Below are 26,577 nucleotides of genomic sequence, written 5' to 3'. Positions count from 1 at the left end.
AACACATGTACACCCATGGCTGATTCATGTGAATGTATGGCAAAAACCACCACAATATTGTAAAGTAATTAGCCTCCAATTAAAATAAATTTTAAAAAAAAGTACCTGTTTCGCATCTTTTCTGTGAAAAATTATTCCAAATTTTAATTTTTTTTTAATTTTAAAAAAGAGAGCTTACAGGGGTAGTACAAATTGAGGTATAACCACATTAATGAAAAGATTTTCTTTGAATTAAAAAAAACAAACTGCTTTATTAGTTTTTCTCAAAAGTGAGGACTTTTTTTTTCTTTTCATTTATTTTTATTAGTTGGAAGCTAATTACTTTACAAAAAGTGAAGGCTTTTAAAACTTTTTTTTCCCATGCCACGTGGCTTGCAGGACTTCAGCTCCCCAACCAGGGACTGAACTGCGGCCTTCAGCAGTGGAAGTACAGAGTCCTAACAACTGGATCACTAGGGAATTCCCTAAAAAACTGCTTTTTTTTTTTTAATTGCTTTTTTTAACTTTGATGTTTTTCAACATTTTCAGATTTACTTGGTAATGACTATCAATTACCAAATGGACTGAGTTTTTCCAGCAGGATCCACCTACAAACATGTATAGATATGTTTTATGGCTTAAATCCCAAACTGGCTAACGCCAAGATAACCAGACTTCTGACAGCAGCTGGTTTGGCCAATATAGACCAGAATGCTATATGACTATGGAGCAACTCATTAGAGCAACTCAGCACTATTTTCCTAAGTGTGAAGTGTGCATATTTTTGGACCCAGCTATCAAGAACTCCTCATTAATAGATAATAACACAAATATAAAAAGGTATGTATACAAGGGTATTCATTTCATAGCACTACTTAATATAACAAAAACTTGAAACATAAATAATGATACACACACACACACACACACACACACAAATAATAATGATACACACAGATTCTGGCATACTACACAGTCATTCAAATGATGATGTAGGTTTATATTAATCGACAACAGAAATATGTCCACATGAGAAAAAATAAGAGTAAAAGTACATGTGGGAATGGAATTATGCAATCCCACTACATAAAACTATGCACATACAACTATGCATATGTATGCTCACACTGAGAGATACCTAGGATGGAGTAAAGATGAAGAAGGAGATCTTTTGTTTCTTCATATTTTTCTGTACTTAAATAATTTTGGATAAGCTTGTATAATTCTTTAGAAAAATAATTAAATTATTCTTCATAACACTATAGAAGCAATTTGTTTCACACTCAAGTAAGACACTAAGTACCCAAATACGTAATTTTAAAAAAATGATCCCCTGTTCATGACTGAAAATGGTAAAATATTTGTTACTGAACTTACTGTAAACAATAGCCCTAGAAAGCTGAGAAATAGTTCTATTATGAAAACATCCAACATTAGCCAAAGACTCTAGGTTGTCAACATTAACTGCAACATTAGGTAATGTAATTTTGGCTTATAGACATGACAGACACATCTCAGTATTATAATGCTTAGCTAGAGCTAAATTACAGTTATAAATATCAAGTTATTTCACACAGAGTCTACTTACAAATAGACATATATTGTTTATAGTGTTTATACCTTAGCTTAGCTCCGTCAATAGATTTTTTTGCACAAGCAACGCAAATCTGTCCTGTTGCCAAGGATTTATGCTTCCATACCAATGAACTGGGGAGCTGCAAGACAACTTACAACATATTCAATATTCTCTATTATATGAGAGATGCAAAGAAAAATGAGGCTTTAAAATGTTAAATGGTTCCGGTAAGGTCAACAGCTAGTTGATGGCACAGCTTGGTCTATTACCCAGATTCTGGTCCTAAGTGTCAAAATGAATTATTTCTACATACTCATTAGGACTCAGGCTTCCCTGGTAGCTCAGATAGTAAACAATCTGCCTGAAATGCAGGAGAACCGGGTTCAATCACTGGGTCGGGAAGATGCCCTGGAGAAGGGAATGGATACCCACTCCAGTATTCTTGCCTGGAGAATTCCCTGGACAGAGGAGCCTGGTGGGCTATAGTCCATGGTTTGCAAAGAGTTGGACATGACTGCGTGACTAACACTTTCACACACACACCCATTAGGACAGTGAAGATAAAAAATACAATTTCAAGTGTCAGCAAAGATGCAGACCAAACAAGACTTTCGTGTGTTACTGGTGGAGATACAAAAGGGCACACTCTCTCTGGAAAACAGCTTGGCAGTTTGTTACAAAGTTACACACACACACCATATCATCAAGGGATCCCATTCCTAGGCATTTACTCTAGAGAAATGAGAATTTATATTCACCCCAAACTAGAAATAATCCAAATGTCCTTCAAGAATGAATAAACAATCTGTGGTATACCCACACAATAGGATATTACTTGGTGATAAAAAGGAACAAACTGTTGATACCCAAAAAACTTGGATGAATCTCATAGGCATTATGCTAAGTGGAGGAAGACAGTCTCAAAAGGTTACATACTTACTGATCCTATTTACAGAGCACTTTCCAAAAGAGAAAACTATAGAGGTGGACAACAGATCAATGGTTGCCAGAGTGGAGGGTGGGGGAGAGTACCAATGCAAAGGGATTACAGGAAAGTCTTGAGTGATGGACTTGTTCTGTATCTTGACGTGGTGGTGGTAACATGAATCTATACAGGCACTGATACAAAGAACGGTACACATGCCAAAATATCAATTTTACCGTACATTAATTTAAAAAATAAAACAGGGACTCCCCTGCTGGTCCAGTGGTTAGGACTTCAGGCTTCCACTGCAGGGGCACAGATTTGATCCCTGGTCGGGGAACTAGGATACTGCACACTACGTGGCATGGCCCAAATATATTTTTTTAAATAACAATTTAACGAAATTACTTACATAGTCTCTGGCTTCTAAAAGCCAGAAATATTTATGGATTTTTAAATTTAATTTTGAAACTAATTTTTCAATTACTAAAATAAAATCATTTGATGAGTCTTTTCCTAAAAAATCTCAACACCAAGAAAAGAATACATTCACTTTGGCAAGTTACATAACCTCCCTTTGTCTTAATTTCTCTGTTGAAAAATGGGGATGATAACACCTACCTCAAAGGGTTATATGAGGATTAAATGGTAGATAAATAAAGAAAAATACAGACATATTCACAGTATACATAACTTTGGGTATGGAAATGAAAGACAACTCCAACCAAGTAACTTTTAAGTTTTGTCCTTCTATTCAACCAGGTTCTGATGATTGCTTTTCTGACAGACCTATCTCTGAAATATAGTCCAAGCCCAGAGTCTGATTTTCACACAGAGGTAAAAGTTCACCCTTGGGTCCTTGATGTATTTTTATTCTATAACCATTTTACACAAGTAAATTGTTATTTAAACCACACTTTGTGTTAAAGGTCATGCTGTGTATGTTTATTACATTTGTGTATGTTTATATGTATTTTTATACATTTCTTAGTCCACTCAATTCTACAAGTAGCCAGTGCTTGACTGTATGTGTGTGTGTATTAAGCAATAATAGGTATCCCATCTTTTAGAAGAACATAGTTTAAATGCTAGGCAAAATAAGAATTCAATTTTAACCTTTCCAAAGTTTAATCTTTAAGAATTAACTCTATGCAATAACTGGGCTTCCCTGGTGAGGTTGAGCGGTAAAGAATCTGCCTGCAGGAGATGCAAGTTCAATTCCTGAGCCAGGAAGATCCCCTGGAGAAAGAAATGGCAACCCACTCCAGTATTCTTGCTGGGGAAATCTCACAGACAGAGGAACCTGTCTGTGGGTTACAGTCCATGAGGTCTCAAGAGAGTCAGACACAACTTAGCAACTAAACAACAATAATGCAATAACTAAAGCCATAACTATGATGATTTCCTTCATGCCACGTTTCTTAACACTTCAAACTCATACCATTAAGCACAGCTTTTCATTTTACCACTCCCCCCATCCCCATTTAATCCAGTAAGCATTTGTTTAGCATCAACTTCAAGAAAATACTTTTTGTTAAGTTCTACTTAGGGCAGTGATTTTCAAACTGTCTGTCCCAACCCAATTTTTACAAACGAAACAGTGTAAAATAACAGACTATCTCACAGATGGTAAGGCTAAGTACTGTTTCTAGAGCTTTGTTTCAGTTGTAGGTGGTGGAACACATGTGAGGGAATACATGTGGGCATGCACATACATACTGCTTCTCTCTGTGGATCATGGTCCAGAAGTTTGAGAAACAGTGTTACAGAGAATTAAATAAACACCAGTTCTAGATTTAGAAGAGTCCAACCCTGCAACAGCTGGCTCCTGTGGACATGTCTTTAGGACTCTGTACCACCTGACCTTAGAGACACAAGTCATCTTTAAAGAAAAAAATCTAACTTTCCATTTGAGGTGATGAAAAGGCTGAGGAGTTTCTGAAAGGCAGAAAAAACTACCTTTTGGATACAGTTTCAATTCCTTACAAGTTGGAATGGATGCATAAGTGTATAGGTTGTTTACCACAATCTGACAGGAGGAAACTAGCAAATTGAAATGATATAATTTTTAAATTAGAAAAATTATTTAGTATACACGTGCAAGGATCAAAAATTTTTTAAGTACAGAAGAGAATATAGTGAATACAGCAGCATTACTCATGACAGCTACACCAGAAACAATCCAAATGTCCCTTGATGGTAGAATGGAGAAATAAATTATAATGTATGTATACAATGAAATATTATATGAGAATAAATGAAGTATTGTTACACACAATATGAGTGAATCTTATAAGCCATACTCAAATGAGTACATACTGTATTACACTTACATATGGCTTAGAGATTTTTCACAATAATATATCACTTCTTCATTCTTTTTTGTAGCCATATAAAATTTACTCAATTGCATGAATATACACTAACTTATGTATCCAATTCTTACTATAAGGATTTAGGATTTTCCTAAACACTTACTGAGTTAATTTAAATGACTTTGTATGCCTAGTGCATATGCCTGGTATGCTGAAGAAAACTGAAGAGCTCAAGATGCTTCAGGCAAGGTTAAGTTCAAACTCTTGTTCAATCACTCATTCATGTCTGACTCTTTGTAACCCCATGGACTGCAGCACACCAGGCTTCCCTGTCCTTCACCATCTCCTGGAGTTTCCCCAAACTCATGTCCATTGAGTTGGTGATGCCAATCAATCATCTCATATTCTGTTGTCCCCTTCTCTGCCTGCCTTCAATCTTTCCCATCATTAGGGTCTTTTCCAATGAGTTGGCTCTTCAAATCAGATGGCCAAAGTATTGGAGCACCAGCTTCAGCAACAGTCCTTCCAATGAATATTCAGGGTTGATTTCCTTTAGGATTGACTGGTTTGGTCTACTTGCTGTCCAAGGGACTCTCAAAAGTCTTCTCCAGCACCACAATTCTAAGGCATCAATTCTTTGGCACTCAGCCTTCTTTATGGTCCAGCTCTCACATTCATACATGACTACTGGAAAAACCATAGCTTTGACTAAACAGATCTTTAGAGGCACAGTAATGTCTCTGCTTTTCAAGACACTGTCTATGTTTGTCATTGTTTTTCTTCCAAGGAGCAAGTGGCTTTTAATTTTATGGCTACAGTCACTATCTGCAGTGATTTTGGAGTCTACTGTTTCCACTGCTTCCCCATCTATTTGCCATGAAGTGATGGGACCAGAGGCCATGATCTTAATTTTTTGAATGTTGAGTTTCAAGCTAGCTTTTTCACTCTCCACTTTCACCTTTATCAAGATGCTCTTTAATCTCTTTAATTCTTCTTCCCTTTCTGCCATAAGGGTGCCGTCATCGGTATATCTGAGGTTATTGATATTTCTCCCCTCAATCCTGATTCCAGCTTATGATTCATTCAGCCAGGCATTTCACATGATGTACTCTGCACATAAGTTAAATAAGCAGGTTGATAATATATAGCCTTAACATACTCCTTTCCCAATTTTGAACCAATCTGTTTTTCCGTGTCTGGTTCTAACTGTTGCTTCTTGACCTGCATATAGGTTTCTCAAGAGACAGGTAAAGTGGTCTTGTATTCCCATTTCTTTAAGAATTTTCCAGTTTGTTGTGATCTACACAGTCAAACGCTTTAGTGTAGTCAATGAAGCAGAAGTAAGATGTTTTTCTGGAATTCTCTTGCTTTTTCTATGATCCAATGGATGTTGGCAATTTGATCTCTGATTCTTCTGCCTTTTCTAAATCCAGCTTGTACATCTGGAATTTCTTGGTTCACAAACTGTTGAAGCCAAGCTTAAAGGATTTTGAGCATTACTTTTCCAGCATGTGAAATGAGTGCAATTCTGTGGTAGTTTGAACATTCTTTGGCATTGACCTTCTTTGGGACTGGAATGAAAAATGACCTTTTCCAGTCCTGTGGTCACTGCTGAGTTTTCCAAATTTGCTGGCATATTGAGTGCAGCACTTTAACAGCATCATCTTTGAGGATTTGAAATAATTCAGCTGGAATTCCATCACCTCCACTATCTTTGTAGTGATGCTTCCAAAGGCTCACTTGACTTCACACTCCAGGATGTCTGGCTCTAGGTGAGTGATCACACAATTGTGGTTATCCAGGTCATTAAGATCTTTTTTGTTCAAACTCCAGCTGTTAGTATATTAATATAGGAAAACTCCATGGGCAGCTGGGACATAGTTTTAAGAGGAACTGGGGGAAAAAAACCAGATTTATCTACAAAACTGAGGTCACAAGTGCTCTCCCTGCCAACCCCTCAAGAAACAAAACAGCACTTTATTGTACTATTTTTTGCATTTCAATATTCATAGGCCACTGATGTTATTCTAGATATATTAAAATGATATATTCAAAAGGGTAAAAACAATTTATAAGGGCCTAGTTATAAATCTCATTTTATAGCTCACACAGTATAATTAAGAAGTTATATTCTGGGACTTCCCTGGTGGTCCAGTGGTTAAGAATTCACTTGCCAATGCAGAGGACACAAGCTTAATCCCTGGTCCAGGAAGATCCCACACGCTGTGGAGCAACTAAGCCTGTGCGCCACAACTACTGAAGCCCCTGCACCTAGAGCTTCTGCTCCCTGAGAGAAATCACCACAGTGAGAATCCCATGCACCACAACTCTAGAGCAGTCCCTGCTCAACGCAACTAGAGAAAGCCCACAGGCAGCAACTAAGACCCGGCGCAGCAAAAAATAAACAAAAAATTTTAAAAAGATTATTTAAAAAAAGAAGTTATATTCCATTGAATCCCCCGAACTGAATCTAAATCACAAAGCTGAAGGTATAAATGTGTTGAAGATTATATTCTACACTAGCATTGCAGTCAAAAGGAATCACCCACACTGCCTATCTTGGCGAAATCCAGGTAGAGTCACAATTCTGATACCATGGTCTTTACATCCATGGAAAAGACCAAAAATCATGCTCAGGAGCCATTCTTTGCATTATTTCCATTCTTATTCTCTTCCAACAATCCCTTCTCACCACATACCAACTGGCGTATCAAGAAACTGACAAAAGCAACAAGCCATTTACTGAGCCATTTGACTCCAGCAAACTAGACAGAAAAAAAAAAAAAAACAAACAAACAGCACCACTTCCAAAAAAAAGTTTACTTAGCAAAATATATTATAGTTGAGAAAAAATTATGTTAACTCAATCATCTAAACCTTATTTAGTCAGTGGGTTCACAAAGTATAAATGCTGCTGTTACACATTCTGGCCAAGGCTAAGTTTTTTTCAAGTGTTCTGCAAAGTCTAAGGTGAGTCTAAGACCATTACTTGCCAATTCCTCTTTATCAGCAATCCAATACTAGTGACTGATTCCACTGATGGGCAAACCCCTAAGTGGCTCAATGATAAAAGAAAATAAGGCTTAGCAGATTCCCTTGAGCTATTTCCTAATGCATTACTGATGTCCCTACCTTATTGGAAAAGTCTCTAGCTAACTCTTGGGTTATGGACTTATCATAGTGATAGTCTGCAAAAATGACAGAATAATTTAATTCTATAGAACTCAAGAAACCCTATTTTAAAAGTTCTGTGTATTGAATAAAACTGTATATGTTCCCTGAAACTACTTTTCAAAGTAACTAGAATCTTAAACTATGTTTATGTATGTGAAGTCGCCCAGTCGTGTCTGACTCTTTGCGACCCCATGGACTGTAGCCTACCAGGCTCCTCCATCCGTCCATGGGATTTTCCAGGCAAGAGTCCTGGAGTGGGTTGCCATTTAAAAAAAAATAATGTATTTTACCATAAACTTGCCTTTTTGACTAAAAACAATGCTGGGAACTATATACACAACCTAAAGGTATAGGTCTAAAGTGGAGAGCTGATCAAATTTGACAGGTAAGGGACCTTACTTTTCTTTTCTTCACCCATTAAAGCAAAAATGCCTTAGGCACTCAAACTTATAGCCTAATAATAACAGTTCATGATCAAAACCTCAGAAGAACAATGAGAATTTGTTGTGTTTTTTTTTTTTTGAGAATTTTTTAAGAAAAAAATGTTCATAAGTTTTTTCAAATATCAAAGATAACTGCTACATAAACAAACAGATTAACTAAAATAAGCATCTGATGTCTTCACTGATTCCACCAAGCATTTATGACTTGCATTAACCATGAAAATTTACACAAGGCTTTGCACGTGATTCAACTCTGGACACAGAACTCATTGAGCTACATTAGTGTCCTAAAACACCCCTTTCACCACGTAAGCTCTGAAAAGGCTTAAAACAAGCACAGCCTGTGGGTTAACACTGTTGAATTTGGAGCTAAGTTTTATTGTCTCTACCAAGTTCAGCCAGCCATAGAGCAACAAATCAAAGTTCCAACAAGCACGGTGCACCTGCAAGACTTAGGTATGCACCAAGTTAAATATTTGCAATTTTTTCATCTCAAATTGGCACAAATTAAAGTACGCAGATAGCAGCACCAGACTTCTAAATCCTGTAAGCCAAAATGATCAGTAGTTTCACTCCCACATCACTCCTGTCCTACTATTGAGTCCTGAATGTGTACATGTGCCTGTGTTCCAGAAGTTCACATATATTACCTCTAATATCATAACAAACCCCATTCTTCTGATGAGGAAACTGAGGCTAGAGAGAGGTCAAGGTGACGAGTCCAATGCTGTAAAGGCAGCGGAGCTTTATTCAAACCTAGTTCTGCCTGGCTCCAAAGAACCATCTCCCTGATCCTCCCTCAGCAAAAGTCACTAACTCCAACACCAACTAACTTTTATTAAAATAAATTCTGCTTATCAAAATCATTGTATCAAAATGCTGTCTGAAATGATGATAACAGATGAGAAAAACATCATACCTAAAACAGTAGCGTTAAGACTCAGGAATTCCTGGCGAGGAAATGCAGTCACCACCTTTAGTTCCAAAGGCTATGATTCAAAATACGAGAGAATCCAGTTGAGTTCTTTTTTGCTTCTGGTTGTCTCTCAACTGACTTTTTAGAACAAGGGAAATGAAACTCAAGAGTATATTTACATTTTGGTGAAATTTTCTGAAACTCTTGAGAAAAGGGTGATTTGTTTTTTAAACAGTTCACTTTTACAAGTTTGCTTCTTCGAAAGGTTTCAGACATTCAAAAACAAAATCACATCAGCATTACTAATCAACTTTTTTCTACAGACTTGAAAAGTATTTTCTTACCACACTACAAGATTACTTCCCATACTGAGAGCAGAAATGGAAACAGCTCTGGGTGTCACGCATCAGATCTTGAGGCCACAGTTGCAGAAAGTAGGTGCTGTTTCCCTTGAGTAGAAGCTGCTGATCTGAAACCTCCTAAGGGAAGGGTGTCTGAAGAAGAGCGTTGAAAAAACTACAGCAAGCTGTTTGTGTTAATGAGAGTGAGCTGCCGGCACCACTACTCCGGGTTTCACTGCTATGCAATTGTTTTCCAGCTTCCAAGCTCTGAATTTGGCAGAGAGAATGCTGTTCTCACAGCCATATGAGTTATATGATCAGCTGCTTTGTGGTGTGTGGGTGTTTACCTAGGTAAGTGACTGGTTAGAAGAGGTTCTGTGATGTTAAATCAAGGAAGCACACTGTCCCCTGAGATTTTAATGATTTGTCATATACTACAGAGACAGAAAAGTAACATATTTGCAATTGTGAAATTCCTTGGGCTTACAATAGGCAAATAATTTCTGACAGTAAAACTTTAGGCATGACATGAAAAAAAATATATAACCTGCAATATATGCCACCTCAATCATGTTTATTAGATAATAAAAATGCAATATTTGCAATCTCAGCATGCTTTGAAATTTCATAGGATACACTGCATAATTATTAGAATAAATGCTATCCTTCAGGTGAATGAAACAGGTTTTATGCAAGATTCCAAGGCTCCCTTGCCATCCAAAATGCTGTTAATACCATAAATTCCTTAGCCTCTCAGAAACTCCAAAATACCAAAAATATGAAAGTCCTAAAGGATTTTGTAAGCGAAAAATATTATCAGAATTACAAGCTCCTGGAGAGCTGGGGACCTGTTTCTTTTATCTCACTGCCCATCATAACACTATCACACACTGTCTCCTGACTGAGATATGGTCAAAAGGCAAAGGCTGAGGGCAGGGTGACTTAAACAAGAATAGTTAATATTTATGCCCTGCTTATTGTAGAATGGTGCAACATTCATACCTAGTTCTAGATTTTAAACATGGAGACTGAATTTCCTTATTATAATTAAAATCCTTCCATTAAAACAAAATTTAAAAATGGATGATTCTGATGGTAATATCACCCTGAAAAAAAGACATGAAATCACATTTAATAAAGCTGAAAAATCTTCACAGAGCAGGTACTCTACCATGGGAAAGATAAGGCCTTCTTTTAAGAGATCAGATCAACCTCAAACAACACAAAATGATTCCAGATAGGCATTAGAAAACAGACCACTGATTCTGCTGTTGAAATCTGCTACATTTAGAAGATAGTGCCAGGCACATTTAGACACATTTAGACAAGTTACTTTGACTCCAGTTTTAACTTTTTCTGAAATTCTCACATACATTTCTTTACTGAAAGGCAGGGAAATGATACCATACAAATACCTAACTCACTGTAATTAAAGAACAAAACACGAGGATGCATATTTCATCTAGTTTGTTGCTTACTGCTCAGGACCAAAGTAATGCCAATCCTCAAGAAAGGAAGAAAGCAAAACACAAAACTCAAAGTCCTTTCAATACAGATTTTTAACCTCAGGGCCCAGGACCAGGCTCAAGATGATGGTAACTGCATACACAATTATGAGTGTCTATTTCCCCTGGAAGAGGGTCCTAAAGGCTTCCATAAATCCAAAGAGAGGTTAGGAACCACTAAAACAGACATTTTCAGAATCCCGAAAACGCAGCAGTGTACATTTTCAACAAAATTATACTAAAGGCAGTATCTATCTGAATACATGTGCACAGTCCTGATACAAACATCTCAAATGCCTGCCAGCCCTATCACACACAGTATATAGCTCACCACTCTCAAATCAGCCCTACATGGGAACACAACCAGCATTCAGGGCACACACTCTCACACGCCAGCCACTGCAGCTCTTCATTCCCTAAGCACACACATGTTGTCAACAAAGCATGTGCTATTTGCCATTCCCAGAACAATACGGACCATGCCATTTCTGGAAAAGAAAACAAACACATTCGTCCCAAAATATTACCCTATATATTTACTATGCCTTGACCACAGATGTTAAACATTACAACAAAACAAACGAAATTTTTAAAAAAATGAAATTCCCACACACCATACGTAATTAGCTGGGGAAAAAAACCCTTCACTCAGGGATTACTGGGGATCCACGGGAGATGTAATGTATATAGGGGAAACACTGGAAAGATGATACTTGAACACAGAGGCAACCTGAGGACAATCAAAGACAGACTCACACGGCAACATCCTGAGAACATGGTTGTGGAAAGCACCCTTCTCCAAAGGCAAAAGCACATTCCTTTGATTGGCACAAGCCATTCCTGACAATGGATTCGCGATGACAGGGACTGTTCAGCAATCAGGAAGTGTGTGTGTGTGTGTGTGTGTGTGTGTGTGTGTGTGTGCGCGCGCGCGTTGTGGGGGAGGGATGTGCTAGATGTGATCAAAGACTGGCCCTCTTCAAGAAGGGCAGACGGGATCTTAAATCGTGAAGACAGTGTTCCAGGGTGAAGCAGGGGTTATTTTTCATTTCTGGAGGAGACATTCCTCGACAATGAACATGTTCTGTGCAGATGTAACGGGGGTGTCACTACCTTTAGTGGCTCCCATCTAAAAATCTTAAGCAGAGCCTGATTGGAGGGGAGGCTGTGGTGGGGGTGGAGAAAGGTCTGTATTACCCTCTGGGTGAGTATTGGGCGGGTGTACACTTAGATGCATTTTTATCTCAGGCGGCACAATACTCCCGGGGGTTGGTGGTTTGGGCGCAGCCGCAGGGCAGGGGAGGCAGTGGGTGCAAGCCACCAGCAGCGGAGCAGGAGAATGCTCGAAGGAGGACCGGTGCAAACCTTCCCTCGGCCCGCTACCCCGTGCAACCCCAGCTTCCCCTCGGGCCTCCGGGCGAGCGCACTCTGCAAAACTGGAGCCCAGCCCGGGTCCGAGAAAGAGGGGGCGAAGGGACAGAAGCGGGCGCCTCCAGCCAGGCTCGGGGCCAGAAGAGCTCAGCGCCCGGGGCCTCCCAGCCGGATGGGGGCTGCTCCGGCCTAGTGCACGCAGCTGCCTCGGCGAAGGGTTAACCCGGCGCCCAGAGCCCCTGTCGGCTCGGCGGGCGGCAGAGAGGAAGGGCTGCTGCCAGGGGCGCAGCCGCGACTGTGGCGTGTGCGTGGGGGGCAGGGGCCCCTACTCACCCTGGCCGGCCGCCTCCGCCTCCGCCGCCCCGACCGCCGCCTCGGCGGTCCATCCCTGCGGCGGGGGGCCTGTAGCCGCGGCGCTCGAGTAACAACCGCCGGCCGGGCCGGCCCCTCCCCCCTGCCCAACGTCTGTCCTCAGGGCCGCTCCGCAGACCCGGCCTCGGCCGCCGCCGCCGCCGCCGCCGCAGCGCTACGTGGCCGCCGCTCCGACGTCTCGCGACTCCCTTCCGAGCGCGCGAGGGCGAGCGGGGCTGGCGGGGCGGGCGGCGCGCGGGGAGGGAGGCAGGGGAGGGGGGGTGTGCGTGTGTGGTTCTGTGTGCAGAGAGGGGGGCAGGGAGAGAGGGAGGGCGAGCGGCGGCGAGAGCGCGCGCGCGCCCGCGGCCCCTTCCCTTGCCGGCCCCCCCCCTCCCCGCCCGCCCGCCCGCCCAACAGGGAGCCCGACACCTCCCTCCTCCCGCCCCCTGGCATCCCGGCCGCTGGGCGCGGCGGCGCGCATGCGCAGCCCTCGGGGCCGGCCCTGGCGCACCTTTCCTCCCTCCTGCCACATTGTGAGCGCTTCGCCTCCCACACGACCGCCGACTCCCGCTCCACCCCCGCCTCCCCTACTCCGCCCACTGCCGAGCGCCCAGGTAAAGGCGTGGAGTGCGCGTGCGCGACGCTCTCCTTGGGTCTGGGGGCGTGGCTGCTGAAAGGAAGCCGAAATGTAGAGTAGGAGGGAGCTTGGGGCTGGAGACTGGGGGTGTTCCACGAAGTAGAGAGCGGGTTAAGATTAGGGAAAGTGAAGTTCAGAAAGGGGGCCAAAGTAGAAAAGCAGGTCCAAGCGAGATTTAGTAGAAGTCAAGGAGGTTTTTTGGTTTATAAGGTAAACAATCAAAAAACAATTTGACTCTGGCCCCCTTGTTACTGAAGGGCGGTGTGGATGACAGAAGACAAATAAAAAAGACAGAATGTAAGCAGTAGGGGGTTATTTGTCTGATGAATGGGACAGCTAATAAAAACGAGAAATTTAGAGATCGCCCAGACTTGTCAGAAAAACAAATTTAGAACCCTGCTTGTTCTGCGGCCAAAAATAGGGAAGGGGAGTGTGTGTGTGTGTGTGTGTGTGTGTGTGTGTGTGTGTGTGTGTGTGTGTGTGTGTGTAGGCGCGCGCGCGCGTGTGCGCGATTGTCCTTGAGATATGGAGCTGCCGAAAGAAAGGAAGCCTCCATTTAAGCATTACAGCATCATGACTAATTAGCTATTAATCATTAATATAATTAATGGTACTATTAGCTAACAAGGTAGCATTTATCCAAGTTCATCGCCAAGAGAAGCTGTCCATAATTGAAAGTGCTTGGAGTACAGGGAGGGGAAATGAACCAGGCAAAGTAAAGGCCTCCAGTGGAGTAGAACCAAGTCATGACCTTTCCCACCATAAACCAAAGTTCCCTGCTATTTTCCAAATTTTATCTTAATGGGAATTCTTTATTATCCTTACACTACACTTAATAAATGTTCTTGCACTAAATCTAAGCTCTCAACATTTTAATGAATATGTATGCAGCTACTTCTCCAAAAATTGCACCCCCAAAAATTCCTGTAGGGAATAAAATGACCTGAGTCTGGGAAAAGGGAAGAGATTGAAACTTTATAAATAAAAGGGTTCCAGGGCTAACTCTATCCTTGGCTACTTCTCAAAACAGATGCTTCGTTTTTATTACACTTGGACTCCAGGGATCAATTTAGCAACTTTGGGTCATGTTCTTCAATAGTGAGTGTCTTCAGTGGATAAACACTAAAAATAATGTCATATTGAAGCAGGTGAGAGAAAATCTTCAAGAAAAACAGGAGAAAACAAGAATAAGTAGTAAAAGGAAAAACTTAAGATTCAATGTGAGAAAAACCTTGGCATCCATGGAGGCCAGTGAGCCTAGAACATCTCACTGAGATGTATAACTTTGCCTTCTTGGACATTTGTTCCATCTCTTCTCCAATTCTGCCTCTTGAAAGAGGGATATGTAGAGTGATGGCTGAAGAACCAGGTCTCTAGGAGTTTCTACCCATGAAAGGCTCCTAGTCATTGGAATAGTAATATTATCACCTTCCACTTGAAGAGTGCTTTATGGTTTTTGCAGACAGATTATATCCATTATCAGATTTTCCAGCAACCCCATGATGCAAGCAGAACTGGTATTATTCCCAATGAAGGCAATTCAAGCCAAGGTGTGTCTACTGGCTCAGCCTAAGTCACCCAGCCCAGTCAACAATGGAGGCAGGCAGCACTCAGTCTTCTGACTCCCAACATGTTGTCCTCTCAAAGGGTTTAACAGGCCTTCTTGGAGAAATGGCTGCGTTTTCCCATGGAGTGAAAACAAGTAGCCTCACCATGTGAGGGATAATAGTTCTAATATTCAGTTTTACGTATCTCCTTTATTTCATGTCTTTTCCCTCTTCGCTCTCTCCAGGCACTTGGAACTTGACCAGTGTATTTGAAGCCTTGGTGACAGGTACTTTGGAAGGCCTTGGGCCTGGCATGGTGATCCCAGTTCCTCTGCTCCCCCTTAACTCTTCCCCCTTGAGAACCTACCAGAAGTGCTGTCAGCAGTCATTACAGGCAATATTTAGCACCCACATCTGGCCTAATTGGAAAATGAGACTTCTGTTATCCTGGTCTCCTGGCCCTGGATAATTCTTCACTATCTCATTAAAGCCATCAGCCAAAACCAGCAAAACTCCTTTGCCCCCACCCTTTTATTGGCCATGCCATGTAGCTTGTGGAATCTTGGTTCCCCAGGGATTGAACGAGGGCCATGGCAGTGAGAGCCCAGAACCCTAACCATTAGGCAACCAGGGAACCCCCACCATTTTTTTTTTTTTTTATTTAAAAATTTTAGTAAAAAGTTCTGTATATTTTGACAGCTCTGAAAACCTTACAGATTTAATTTAAATAGCAGCAGAGCCATCTGGCTCCTATAAGGTGACCTGGACAGCCTGGTACAAGCTCCCTATTCACTGCATTTCTTTGCTCCCCAAGTTTCCAGGGGTGTAGCCCTAGTCAGTACTAGTTCTTTCCACGTGGAGGGGCAGTGGTTGTTGCTCCCTGCCTACCCACTGACTAGTGTTACCCCATGTATTGCACCAGACTTGGGGCCAGAGTTCTGTTCGGGGTTTCCTAGGCCCTCATACTTGTGGTGCTGTGACCTTTGCTCAATCGCTCCACCTTTGAGGTTTTGTAAGAAGAGGGGGTTATATGGCTCTTAGAGCCTTTCAGATGTAATACCTAGGATTCTCCTTTAGAAAGTTGACTGTGTCCCTTAATACCTTGTAACTCCATTCCTTTCCTAAGAGTTACTATCCAATTTCTCATCTCGAAGCCCTTACTATAGGAAACTTGCCCCTTTTACAGAATGGATACAGTGGTCCTGGACTTCCCTTTGGTAGCCACTTTTTTCTCAAGTGATAATGTCTAGAGACAACCCAGAAAGCTGGACTCTTGGCTTGTCTGCCAAGGGGCTTGTGTGTGTGCGCTTGTGTGTATGTGTATATAAGGTCCATGGGCGCTTTCATTCTGTGCCCTCTCAACTTGCACCACCCCCACTAAAATTCCAATGAAAAGTTAAAACAAATGCCAGAATGCACTAAAAGGTCAGGTATGTGAGTGGAGCTCTTTTGCTTTGGGGACAAAGATGAGGGAGGCTCTTGAGGCTATTGGCCACTTTGATCTCAGCTGATTTAGCTGCAGCATGGTCTGGGACCATCATCTGGTTCAGAGCCCCATACAGCTGTGGTCTCTACACATCAGCTTCTCCAACTGAAACATCTCAGAGTTTGGGTCACAATTACTCTGGTGTCCTTATCATCAAAAGGCATTTTATAATTTTTTTTTTTTTTTTTAGTTTTACTAGTTTATTGCTATCAATCCATCTCCCTCCACCCTCATGCTCAGTCATGTAACCCCATGGACTGCAGCCTGTCAGGCTCCTCTGTCCACGGACTTTTCCAGGCAAGAATACTGGAGTGGGCTGCCATTTCTTTCTCCATATAATTTTTTTTCAAAAAGCACACTTATGTGACAACGTCTACAAATCTTTCTTTTACAATATTTCACTTAATTCTTCCCTCAACACCGGAAGGTAGGAAGGGCAGAAAATGTTTGTTTCTGCTAATTTTTTCAAAACAGTATATTAAAAACAAGGTCCAGATTTTAAGGGTAACATGGCCAGAATGAAATCCTGGGTCTCTAGGGTCCAAGTCCAGGACTTGTCTGTGATACTGTACTGCAGCCCTTTGCTGGATACCATACAAAGCAAATGGAACACATGTGGTCTCTGCTCTCTGGAAGTTTGGACTCAAATGGCCAGCCGCGATTCTGGCAAACATAAAAGGACAAAAAGACTCACAGGCGACTCACATATGCCAATAAAGAAATGAGTTAAATAGATAAGGAAAGCCACTTTTACCTGGCCTTCTAATGTGTTTGTTTGTTTGTTTAATTCCAGTTGGGTAGAAAGGACAATGTTAATGAGGCTAAGGTTTTAGGCCAGTCCCATCTGCCTACTTTCTTTGCAGGTGGAAAACTGTGGATGTACTGCATGCTCTTTCCCCTTTCTGTCTTCAGCATTCTATGAACCTTCCTGAAATATCTACCAAGTGTGTGTCATGCAAGGTGGGAATCAAGGACCATTAAGAAATTCTCTCTACCCTCAAGCAACATCTGTGACCGTTTTCCTAATCCAAACCATTGTGAAAGCATTAGTTAAGTCTGTGTCTACCATCTCTATGGGTGGAAGGACAGATTAACTTAGTCCCCATCCTGTTGTGTGAGGGCCTCGGATTCATCTTTATCCACGCAAGATGGCCAATTAGGACAGTAGAGAGGTGGGCTTTGGAATTTGAGAGAGGTTGTTACTACCCTAGAGAAACCACCTGAGCTTCCTGACTATTTAAGCAAAGGCCAAGAGGAACCCTGGGGTTAGGGAGCGTGGGTGGCCCAGGGCAGGGACCCACAACAAGAGAACATCTTCCTTTCCCACGTGGACTGCTGCAGCTCGATTCCTCCCCTGGGGGTTCTGCCTCAAGGGCCATGTACAGCTGAGTGATCTAAGGCAGTTAGGCTCGAACTGTGTTTGAGTTGTTTAAGAGGCTCACAGCTTCTTTAGGCAGCAGACTTAATTGTTGTGTGTAATTGATGTGACATGTGCCCCAGAGGCATGCACTGAGGTCCAAATGAAGAGATGATTTTTCAAAAATTGGAAGTAATTAATTAAAGAAGGCAGCTGCACGGGGCTGTGAGTTAGTGCCAAACTCTGTAACCCTAAACCAGCCAACCCACCCAACCGGCCTCGCCACCTGAGGAACAATCCTGAAGGTCTCACGAAGGTGGGATGCGAGACCTAGGATGCAGTGTAGGACGTGGGGAACGCAAGGGTGAAGGACAGGGCTCAGGGAACCCCCTCTTAACTTTCGTGATCCTCAAAAGCCTTGGCTCTGGAGGGCAGTTTGGGAGTCAAAAGAAATGTGTTGGGGGTGCTAGGAAACTGCAGGAAAGGGGAGACAAGGTCAAGAGAGGTGTGTGAGATTACATGGGGGAGAGGTGGCGAAGGGGATGTGGGTGTCTGGAGCTGGGAGCAGCGGGAGCTGGAGTGTTTGCGGGACTGAAGAATGATGGGGTCCCTCCGATAGGGCCTGGGAAGATCTGCCAGGTTGCAAGGACCCTGAAGGCGGAGCTCCGAGGAGGTGGAGCCTGGATGTGGGGGCGGGAACACCGTGCCTGGGGCCTCTGGCAGTCAGAAGAGGTATTCATTAAACCCCTGACCTGAGGTCACTGAGAGAGCTGTGGCAGCTTTTCACAGGAGCTGGGTTAAGAACAACAATAACAAAAATAATAACAACAATTAACGATAATGAGGCCTTATCTGCAGCAAGTTGTTCCTAGAGCTTTGTAGGCATTAAGTCATTAATTCCTCTGGCCCCTTAGGGCCACTTTTTCTAGAAGTAATGCAGGTGCTAGAGAACACAGTTAATCCTGTGTGGTTAGGCCTCCTGCCATCAGCTGGGTGGGTCAGTTCACATCCAGAGGGGGTAAAATTCCTTCCTGTTTCATAAAGTGTTATAACCTTTTGCATTTACTTAGAGTTTCTGAAATGATGCTGAAATGGGAGTGAGTACAGAAATGTAGAAACCAGCCATCACAACACGTCTAAACAACTTGGATGTGAAAACTCAAGTCCCACCTGACGGCACCAGGCTGAACAATATGCTGCAGTGGAGAGTGGCTGCAGATGACCAGGGAGCGACCTGGAAGTGATCATCTGCTTGAAGTCCTAACTGGTGGCAGGGCTGAGCTTCAGCCTGCAAACAAGGTAAGTTGGAAGATTTCAGGTGTTTACCCCCCCACTCCCCGCCACAGACGGAAGTTTAGAGGGCTCAAGGTGAATAAAAAAAGGAAGGTCATTCTAGATTGGAGGAGTTACATGGGATGGAGCCTGAGAGCCAAAGCTTGAGCAAACCTAGTGTCAACAGTGACTAGCCTTGCAGATTTCAGCTATTCTTTCATTTATGTGCTTTATATAACAGTGACTGTGAATTATACACACCCAATCCAGAGACAGACTCTCACTTACATCCTGTAGTTGGTGAGAGTCATCATCATTATCCTAGTCCAGATCAAAGACAGCAATATAGTCTTATTAGCAATATAATCTCAATATACTTAAGCAAAATGGGTGTCCTGGTCACCCTTGGGTCCTGGAGCAGCAGGGATGATCCTCCCCACTAATGTAGAGGGCATGTGCGATATGGAACAGGAACTGAGCTTCTCTGAATCTCAGAGTTGGGCAGAAGAAGAAACTGAATCACAGCTATCACCATTCATATCAGAGAAATAAGAGGGACCAGTCCTTACTATTTGCACCCTTGCCATCCCTCTGGAAACAGTCTTCCCTCCTTTCCCTGTGTTAGTACAGAGAATGTCTACCTGCAGAAGGTACGAGAACTTTCAGGGCTTGAATACCAATCTCGTTTGTAGATTACATCAAAGAACATAAAGTGTTATATGATGAATTTAGGGAACAGAGTATTCTGGTTAATCAAATAATCTGGTTTTTAAAGTATTACTAAACATATAGCAACATTTGAGACATACTAAAATCATTCATTGTTTATATAAAAATTCAGGTTTAACTGGGTGTCCTGTATTTTATCCATTTGCAGGTAAACTTCTAGGCAATCCAAAACTGCTCCTTTAGAGTTCCATAAAGAAAAAAAGCAACAGAAAGGAGAGTTGTGTTTTTTTATAGCTTAGGTTCATTGGTACCAGAAAATGGGGACAGAGAAGATAGGGAAGAAGAGGCCCCAAACCAGTTGTCCATCAACTCAGAAACACACTCATGGGCACACTGGGTATGTGGCTGAGATATCGCCAGGTCTTTCACTGGCTCCGTGTCAAATCAAACACTTGTTCCATGGATCTCAGGGAAGAACTTAAGACAAAGTATCACCTCCACTCTAATATTATCCAACACAGATGGAACCCCACCTAAGGATAGGAACAGATTGGTGCAACTCCTATCGCTCATTTCATTTTGCCAGCAGACAGGAAGAAGCTGAGAGCTCCACTGAGCAACGTGTTGCCATTCAGAGGGCCTGCGTGATTCCTCTGTGCCATAGAATCCCCTGCAGCTTGGAGACCTCCTTCCTATCGTCTTGATAGTCCTGTGGAAGCTACGTTCTGCTCTGCAAGGCATTGACTGCAGTCTTTTTCCTGGTCAGATTGCTGTTCTTAACATGTACTGAGCACCAAGATGTCCCCAGCTTATTGAGTGCGTTCCACTGTCATAAGTGTTGCACCTCTGTTAGTGTGCTGAATCCTTCCGACTATACCTTTAGAGGTAGGTGTCCTCATTTCACAGATGAGGAAACAAAGACAGAGAGAAATGAAGTAGGAAGTAATACCAGTTCAGTTCAGTTCAGTTCAGTTGCTCAGTCGTGTCTGACTCTTTGCCACCCCATGAATCTCAGCACGCCAGGCCTCCCTGTCCATCACAAACTCCCGGAGTTTGCTCAAACTCATGCCCGTCGAGTCGGTGATGTCATCCAGCCATCTCATCCTCTGTCGTCCCCTTCTCCTCCTACCCCCCATCCCTCCCAGCATCAAGTGACATAAGGTCACATAAGTCTTTCATGATGGAGTCAGGATTGAATCCAAGAGGTCAGATGCCTACTGCTGCTCTTTCAACCATGGTGCTGTACTACCCAACACTCCAATTACCTCACGCTTCTGCTCAGAATTCTGGAATGGCTCCTGTGATAAGCAGAATAATAGCCTTCTAAATATGTCCACATCCTAAACCTGGAAGCTGTGAATATATTACCTTATGTTGGTGAAACAGACTTTGCAGATGGGATTAAGTTAAGGATCTTGAAATGCAGACCTTAACCTGGATTATCCAGTAAAAGAAAGAAAGAAAGAAAGTGAAGTCACTCAGTTGTGTCTGACTCTTTGCGACCCCATGGACACCATGGGATTTCCCAGGCAAGAATACTCGAGTGGGTTGCCATTTCCTTCTCCAGGGGATCTTCCTGACCCAGGGATTAAACCTGGGTCTCCTGCATTGCTGGTAGACTCTTTACCATCTGCCATGGAAGCCCCATTATCCAGTGGGTCCAATCTAATCACAAAGATCTTTAGAAGAGAACAAGAACAAGAGGCAAGAACATTAGAGTCAGAGGAGAAGTGACCAGGAAGCGGAGGTCAGAATGTTGTGATCGCTGGCTTTGAAAATGGGAGAGGGACAAGCGCCAAGGAATGTTGGCAGCTTCTAGAAACTAGAATAAGCAAAGAGCTTTCTCCTGGAGCCCCCAGAAGGAACACAGTCTGCTGACACCTTGACTTTGGCCCAGTGAAGCTCTTGACCTCCCGAACTGTTAGATAATAAATCTGTGTGGTTTTATGCTGCCAAGTTTGTGGTAATTTGTTACAGCAGCAGTAGGAAACTAATTCAGCTTCCATTGTTTAAGGGGAAATCTGAACTGCTTTGCAGGACATTCAGGGGCCTCATGCTATCTTCCCCTCATCTGACTGCCTGGCTAGCTTATGCCCACCCCACCCCTGTGCCACCCTCACCATTCTTTACAGATTGAATTGCTTCATGATCCTCAATAGCCATACCCTTCCTTATGCCTTTGCCTGGAACACTCTCTCCTCACTTGTTTGTCTGGCAAACTCCTCACCCTTTATGTCTCAGCTATTATAAAATAATACCTCAAAAAAAAAAAAAAACAAAAAAACAAAAAAAAAAAACAATACCTCCTCTGTGAGGCTTATCCTACTTCCCCCGAAGGAACATGGGACTCCTTTCCTGTATCTCATGCCTCTGCTGTTTTTCATGTTCACTCCCATTAAAGCAGATTGTAAGAACTCGTCTGTTCCCTTCCTGGGTTATGAGCTATTTGAGGGCAAGGACCTCTCTTTTCAGCTTTGATCTCCCTTAGCACCTAGCATGGTCCCCAGCACATCAAAGAAGAGTCCCCAGAGAACAGAACTCATATCCTGACCTGTGCCTACACCCGTGATGCAGCCCCTCCAACCCCATTTCACCATCAGTAACAAGCATTTCAGGATGTCATCCCTTCCCTTCCCTGCTGAGAAATAATGACAAAGAAAATCAGACATGGAAGTGTTTCAAGTTTTCTTTAAAAAGTAGCACTCAACAAAGTTTTGTGATATTCCAGCTGTACCTACAGTAGAAAATGCTTCCTGTCCAAGTCTCAATTTTTTCAGCTGAGAAATGAATCAGAGACGAAGAGCTGTGGCCACTTTGCATCCTATTGTATCCCCCGCATCTACCCTGCTCTTGACTCGGGTGAATCCTCTGATGTTGGTTGGTAAAGGTCTTGGGGGAGGTTTTTCCACATTCTTTGGATTCATCACTTCTCTCTGATGTGCACGCCAAGGCTGGGTCTCTTGAGCGAAGGTTTCCCCACGTCACGTTCTGTGTAACTGAGTTCCAGAACACTGAGTCAGATGAGCCTTCCAAGCCTCCAGACTCACCCGAGGGCTCTCCCCCAGACGCATCAGATACGGGGCTTCTCTCCAGTAGGAGTTCTCTGATGTGTAAAATGGTTGACAACGCCACCCAAATGAAGGCTTATTCACTTTTATTGTTTTTATTTTCCCATGTGAATTCTCTGATGTTTAATGAGAAGTAAAGGGCAAGTGGAGGTCTCAATAAAGGCCTATTAGATACCCAGCTCTGGGCTGAGGGACTCTAAAATGTAAGGAATGTAGCCAGGACATGGAAGCAACCTAGAGGTCCATCAGCAGACGAATGGATAAGGAAGCTGTGGTACATATACACCATGGAATATTACTCAGACATTAAAAAGAATTCATTTGAATCAGTTCTAATGAGATGGATGAAACTGGAGCCCATTATACAGAGTGAAGTAAGCCAGAAAGATAAAGACCAATATAGTATACTAATGCATATATGTGGAATTTAGAAAGATGGTAACGATAACCCTATATGCAAAACAGAAAAAGAGACACAGATGTACAGAACAGACTTTCGGACTCTGTGGGAGAAGGCAAGGGTGGGGTGTTTCGAGAGAACAGCGTCGAAACATGTATATTATCAAGGGTGAAACAGATCACCAGCCCAGGTTGGATGCATGAGACAAGTGCTCGGGGCTGGTGCACTGGGAAGACCCAGAGGGATCGGGTGGAGAGGGAGGTGGGAGGGGGGATCGGGAGGGGGAATACATGTAAATCCATGACTGATTCATGTCAATGTATGGCAAAAACCACTACAATATGGTAAAATAATTAGCCTCCAACTAATAAAAATACATGGAAAAAATAAATAAATGTAAGGAATGGCCCCTGCCCTCTAGACGTTTTCAACCTGGTTGGAGAAAGAAGACTTGTAGACAAAACAGCTGGGGAGCACCAGACACTGTGTAGTCATACCAAGCGATTCAGAGAAAAGGAGTGGACAGCCGGAGATTGACTGGATGGGAAAGGTGTGTGAAAGAGGTTAGCCTTTAGCTTGACCTGAAAAGATGGTAGAATTGAGGCTGGAAGAGAGGAAGAAGGTGTTTCCATTGAAGGAGAAACAAAAGGAAGGATGGAAATAAAGAAGGGGGGAGGCAGGAAAGATGGAGGGAAAGAAACTTTCTAATGTAGGGATTCGCCTGTTGGTTTAGGAAACCCCCACAGACTTAGGGCAGCAGCCTTTGAAAGTTTTCTTCTGATGCTTTTCTTGTTTTAGCGCTCACGCCACTTTCACTTCTGCCAGGCACATCTAAAAAGGAACTCTCTACTGCTGCCTTGCACAGGCCAGCCCCACCCCACCCACCACCTCCAGAACATTCTTAGGGCCCACTCCAGTTCCACAACCAGATGATAGAGGCACCAAATGGGGAGACCCCCACCCACGAGAAGTCCCCGGGGAAGCACCCAGTAGGCTTATATTCAAGAATATGGGAGCTCTCTGCCCCCACCCTCTTACCCCACCATCACGTCCTCTAAAAAAGTTTCTGCACAGGATCCTGACCTTTACAGAGAATGACGGTCATCAGCTCTGAAACCCTTTTACTTTTGTCAGTTTTATAGATGTTTTCTGAAAACATTAGGAGTAGGGGATACTTCATAACTTTTCCTTATTTTCCCCATTCCACAGAGAGCAGTGGACAAGCAAGCCAAGTGGAATATGCAGTGTCTCGTCTTGGTTAGATTGTTGGAGGACTTTTCTGCCAATTATAGTGGTTAAGTACTGACTCAACGTCCAACAACTACATAAGAGCTCAGAGCCTTCATTCATGGACAAGTTTCAAAATGAAGCAGCGTCACCACCTCTCATGGGCGATGTAGTCAGAGGACAGAGGAGAGTGAATTTCACCCTTAACAAAGTGGCTGCTTTCTGGAGAAGTGGCAGGATCTGGTATTTCCCAGCACGGTGAAATTGGGAAGTGTCTTTTGCAGCCCTTCTCACTTTCATGGTTTGTTTGGACACGGAATTCTTAAGCTCTTAATTCTGTCCCTGCTTCCTGTGTCACTTCCCTAGGAGACTGAATTCAAGGAGGGCGGGACCTCCTCCCCAAGGGAGGGGGGAGAACAGAATGGGGACTGATGTCTTTGGGCTCTTACCATTTAGACATCCTGTTGGCACATTCTCCACTGCTCCCCAGCAAAGCACACTCTGCTCTGTGAATAATCCAGGCAGGAAGTAAAAGTGATCTGTGCAGCCACAGTGGAGATGCCCAGACTCTCAGGAACCCTAGATGGTCATCCAGTCTGATCACACATCCCATTCTGTTTTCATTATTAGTGTCTGTCCTGTCTGTTCATGGGTTCCCCCAGGACAGGAGGCATATCTGCCCTAGTCATCATCAGAGCCGTCTTAGTACATCACAGTGCCTGGTACAGAGTGACTGTTAGTAAATATTTGTTGAATAAATCAACTATAAATGTGGAAGTGGTTCCCTTAAAGAGCTCTTTGCTTTTTCTCAGCTACTGAGTTAGAAGACGAGTGTGCTGGTGGTGAGAAGGGACACCCTTGGGTTATAATAAAAGGAGCTAGAATTGTGTGGGAGGGCTCCTAAATGTTCCAGTTGTATCTACTAAGCAACAGGGAACCTCTGCAAATTCTTTAGGTCACCAACAGGAGATGGCGAGCTGGTGGGGGCTGTGTTGTCGTTGTTCAGTTGCCCAGTTGTACCTGACTCTTTGCAAACCCATGGACTGTAGCACGCCAGGCCTTCCTGTGCTTCACCATCTCCTGAAGTTTACCCAAGTTCATGTCCGTTGCATCAGTGATGCCAACCAGCCATCTTATCCTCTGACACCCTCTTCTTCTTCTGCCCTCAATCTTTCCCAACCATAGGTGACCCCTGGGAGTGGGGACTTTGCAGGCTGTATTTGATCTGGAAGAGGGTAGGGTCACCTGAAGAACAAGTACATCTTCTTGAAGAAGTCTAACCATAGTTGTAAGCTCCAGAGATGACTTTTGTGACTGAAGGGTGAATATTTTAGCTAGGTGAGTGTCAAGAAGGTGGTAGGAATTCTAGTGAGCCTTGTTCCTGAGTGAATTCACAGCTGGCATTGGGAACAGAAGCAAGCAAGTGCAGTCATGGTCAAAAATGGCCAAAGAGGAAGATGCCTCAGGACTCAGCCGAGGATCCTGGTATTGTACTACGTGGAGTGGGGGGTGAAACCAAGTAGGAAGATTTGTCTTTATTCTGAAGGCAGAGGCCATGGCTTAAGGATCAAACCCACGGCTCAGAGCAGAGCACCTGACACATCATAGCTGCTTAATACATGCTTGATAATGAATGAAATGGGCTTCCCAGTGGCTCAGTGGTAAAGAATCTGCCTGCCAACCCACTGGAGACGCGGGTTCAATCCCTAGGTCGGGAAGGTCGCCTGGAGAAGGGCATGGCAACCCACACCAGTATCCCTGCTTGGAGAATCCCGTGGACAGAGAAGCCTGGCAGGCTGTAGTTCATGGGACCGCCAAGAGTCGGACAAGACGGCACACAATGAGTGCTTGGGTAGTTGGCTGGCTCTGGGAGTCACTGAGGACGCGAGAGCTCGTGGAGGCCTCCACAGCTGCATTTACCATCCTCTCTTCATCCTTCTCAGCCTGCCCTCTGGGGTCCCACCTCTGCATTAAGCCAGAAGACGTTCCCAAAGCTCACCGCTCTCTCAGTGGACAGC

The 26,577-nt window shown here is 43.3% G+C and overlaps 1 protein-coding gene and 1 long non-coding RNA gene across 5 annotated transcripts in view; one reads left to right on the top strand and one right to left on the bottom strand.

Annotated features, from left to right (window-relative positions):
* Positions 1-13,011, bottom strand: part of ZNF652 (zinc finger protein 652) — a 70,299-nt gene extending 57,288 nt beyond the window's left edge. For 2 of the 4 annotated variants that reach the window (XM_061143788.1, XM_061143784.1), the window contains exon 1: positions 12,879-13,011. The gene's annotated coding sequence lies outside the window, so the exon portion shown is untranslated. Of the gene's footprint in view, positions 1-11,930; positions 12,022-12,878 lie in introns of those variants that run through there. The other 2 variants (XM_061143785.1, XM_061143787.1) reach the window with 2 other exon arrangements.
* Positions 13,012-13,390: 379 nt separating this feature from the next.
* Positions 13,391-23,512, top strand: LOC133057353 (uncharacterized). Its single transcript, XR_009693005.1, has 3 exons — positions 13,391-13,510; positions 18,994-19,222; positions 20,451-23,512. It is a non-coding gene; the product is annotated as an uncharacterized LOC133057353 (long non-coding RNA).
* The last annotated feature ends 3,065 nt before the right edge of the window (positions 23,513-26,577 follow it).

The sequence above is a fragment of the Dama dama genome, chromosome 5, assembly GCF_033118175.1.
Source record: "Dama dama isolate Ldn47 chromosome 5, ASM3311817v1, whole genome shotgun sequence".
NCBI lineage: Eukaryota > Metazoa > Chordata > Mammalia > Artiodactyla > Cervidae > Dama > Dama dama.
The sequence above is the reverse complement of the archived record's forward strand: the minus strand, read 5'-3'. Positions and strand labels throughout refer to the sequence as shown.